This window comes from Triticum dicoccoides, chromosome 1A (genome assembly GCF_002162155.2).
Source record: "Triticum dicoccoides isolate Atlit2015 ecotype Zavitan chromosome 1A, WEW_v2.0, whole genome shotgun sequence".
Taxonomy (NCBI): Eukaryota; Viridiplantae; Streptophyta; class Magnoliopsida; order Poales; family Poaceae; genus Triticum; species Triticum dicoccoides.
Genome location: NC_041380.1, coordinates 258,149,354 through 258,152,757, shown reverse-complemented (window position 1 = coordinate 258,152,757; position 3,404 = coordinate 258,149,354). Strand labels below are relative to the sequence as shown.

The 3,404-nt window shown below is 39.9% G+C and overlaps 1 long non-coding RNA gene across 1 annotated transcript; it reads left to right on the top strand.

Moving 5' to 3' along the window:
• The first annotated feature begins 6 nt into the window (after positions 1-6).
• LOC119267950 lies at positions 7-2,946 on the top strand. The gene is made up of 2 exons (XR_005132766.1): positions 7-2,351; positions 2,464-2,946. It is a non-coding gene; the product is annotated as an uncharacterized LOC119267950 (long non-coding RNA).
• Positions 2,947-3,404: the final 458 nt, after the last annotated feature.

Below are 3,404 nucleotides of genomic sequence, written 5' to 3'. Positions count from 1 at the left end.
GACACACGACGCCGCGCCGTTGCCGGCTCCCCCTCCCTTGCTACCACGGTGCTGCCGGGATTCCTCCCTGTTGCTTCGACCTCGGCGTTGGTTCCCCCAAACCCGCCGGTTTCGCCACCGGCCACAACTTCCTGGCGCACTCCACCAACCGACGGACCAGTTCGCCCGCCTCCCATGGCTAACATCACTGCTACCCCAGTGTCGCTTCCCACCCCAGGGGCTCATCTCCTCCACCTGCGCGCCACTCCCCGACCTTCCCTTTTCGCGCCGTATGCTCCCTCCCGCTTCACTGCCTGGCATGTGCCAGGTCCAATCTGGACGAGCAGGACAACGTAGCCAGCCATATGCGCCCCTCCAATCTGAACGGCTTGCTCTGCATGATGCCGCTTGCTTGCTGTGTGTGGGTTATATTTTTGTTGTACTCTTAATTTGCTGTTGATGTCATATGCTACATATTCACGTTTTTTATGTGATACTTGGAATACGTAAGATTACTGATATAGTAGAAACAAAGCATGTACAGTTAGCAACACAGAAGCCCCAGAATGTTTAAGGGGAGTTGAATGTCAAAAACCACAACCCTGCTACTCTGATAGTTTTCAGGCTCACATTTTACGGGAAATTATTCAGTTTGTCACTCTGTTATGGGATATAATGTCTAACATATCATAATGTTTTGGCGGAAACGGTGGTAGTTTCTGACCTCTTTCAGAGTTTAAACTATTTTCCTGATGACTGGATGAAGTTGAAACTTTGACAACGGATGTAGCAGGGTTAGCAGAAAACATGATGCACGATTGAATTAAACATGCAGGGTTCAATACGCATCTCTGATTATTCTTATGTTTATTATTTTTAATAATCTACCACTTCTGGCATCCTGTCGGTGAGTCTTCTTTTGGCCTGCAAACCATAGTCATTGTAGCTTTGCTCCAGTTTGCCAATGTATAGCTGAATATGAGCCATCTACTTGCTGGAAGTGGTCACATATGGGGTAACTTTTAGTGGCAGGGTGAAGTAATGGTACTGGCATTTGTATAACTAAAAGTACAGTACATACTTTGTGTTATTTTGCATGCTCTCTATGTGTTCTCGTCTTGGCAGGGGATGCTTGGTGATGACTCCTTAAATGCTCTGAGTAATAATTGAGAATACATAGACAATGTCAAATTGAAGTGTGATATTTGTATGTCATATTTACTCCACAATAACTTTTTATGTGTTTTTCTCATTCTTTTTACATAGACGTAATGATTTCTTTATGTCGCAATGTTACCTATGCCATTTGGATTTGGACAACATGCCGCAGTGTTACTTCGATCTCTGGATGGTTGGTGGCCACCTTAATTAGAATCGTTAGGGGTAATGTAGTTGCAATGCAGTACCTATGCGTGGGCTACCGAATGGAGTTGCAACAGCTGTTGTCAAAAGCCGGATGTTTTGGAGATGCCATGTTTAATTAATTAATTAATCATCTTTTGTGGTGCCATTAGTTCTGATCCTGGGCTAGGAGGATTTAATATTCTTAATCATGTTTTCATGCAAATTGACCCAGTTCGTCCGTTGATTGATTACTGGACTCCGAGTTGCATTGCTTATTTTGGTAAGTGAGAACGTATGACTGTAATTCTGCATACATCATCATGCTATTTCCTCCTAATTTATATATGAAGATTAAGTGTCCTTTTTTACCTAAAATTTACTTGAATATTTAACTGAGAATTACTTCATTGTGTGTCATGCCTATCTTATTCCATCCACATGATCTATGGACCACAGATATAGTTCTCAATCCAAGGAGAGTCCGAAAACTAATAATTTGTGCCTTGAATAACGAATGTACTTTTTTTGTTCTAATCTTGAAACCTTGGCTAATGTAATAATATTGGTGTCACGGTGGTCTTCATAGTTGTAGTGAGTACAATCTAACAGAAGCAAAAGTCTCTTTTGATTGTTGTAGGAGATCCAGAAAGCGGAGCATTGGGGCACTCTGATTTTTAAGAAGCTCCATGCACGTATTAAGGCCAGTAAATTCAATTTGTTTTTCATCTGCTTCTCTATGGTCTGTTGTCCTTATTCGATGTGTTATTCAGGTATGTGTTGTTAACGCTCCTAATTTTGGGAGAATCAGAAAAAAATAAGTTTTGCAAGTTACGTCATATTTCCATGTTTTAGTATGAGATTTAGATATATTGTTTCTCCGGTTCCATATTCATTATATGTTTTTCTCCTATAATTGGCATGCTTGTTTACACAAGTCTGAATTCCTAAAGGTTCAGGAGTATTTCAATGTTGCTAAAGAAAGATACAAGGATCAGTGCCGTAACATTGTTGAAAGACAATCAGACACAGTATGCTTTTAACTTGCCATTTCCTTACTGACTAAACCTGAGTACATGACTATTTTCAGTTTTCTAATTCGTTGGAGCTGTGCTAATCTCCTCACTCCTCGCCCTGATGTAGGACACCATGCAGCAGCACTGCACCATGCAGTTCATGCTCTGCTCACCATGACCTGCATCATCATCATCAGACATACTCATGTGTACTAGGATCTCCTCACCATCGAAGTTCATGTGTCCTCTAGATCAAGCCTATGCATGTGAGCTGAAGAATTGTTTGCCTGTTCACAATTGGTGATTGAAGGGTGGCCGGTGACTTCCATAATTTTCTTGTAGTTGTTTGTTGGATAATCTTTAAAATTAGGATTGTAGAGAACTTTACATTACTGTAAAACTTCATCTTCTGGGTGTTGCTGCTTACATATTCCATTATGCTAACTAAGCAACACTTTTAGCAGAAATTGGTTGTTTATGCAGACACACGGTGTAGTAAAATTGAAGATTTAGCTCCCGCATTGCATAGTTATGCTATGTTGTAGTAATGTTCTATCCATGAATTATATATAGCAGACTGTATGTTCAGCCTCCATGTTCATTTCTTTGATCTCCTCAGGTTTCGCAGAGGCTTTAGTTGTACATATGTGCCAATATACCTATGTGAGCCTCCCTGAATTATGTCGATATCTATGAAACTTTCTTTTTCTTCCTCACCAAGATGTCTATTATAATTTTGGTATATACTTCATATATACGGTGTGATCTATGCTTGGAAATAAGGGTAAAAGGTCAACAGATCAAAGCCTGAGTCCAAATTATGCTACTCTCTCTAATCTATATTACTTGTGTTCTCTAATAAAGGAATTCTGCAATGCATTCCGCTGGAGTTAATAAGCTAATAAAAGGCAATCAACCCCATTTAGTACTGATATTTTTCATGTCGCATAAACTTTTTAGCTTCTCATTATTTTTGTGCAATTTTTCCTTCAAAAAATGTTTGCGATTTTGTACAAAATATTTGCTTACTCAAAAAATGTTCACATTTTTTAAACCAAATGTTCGGGA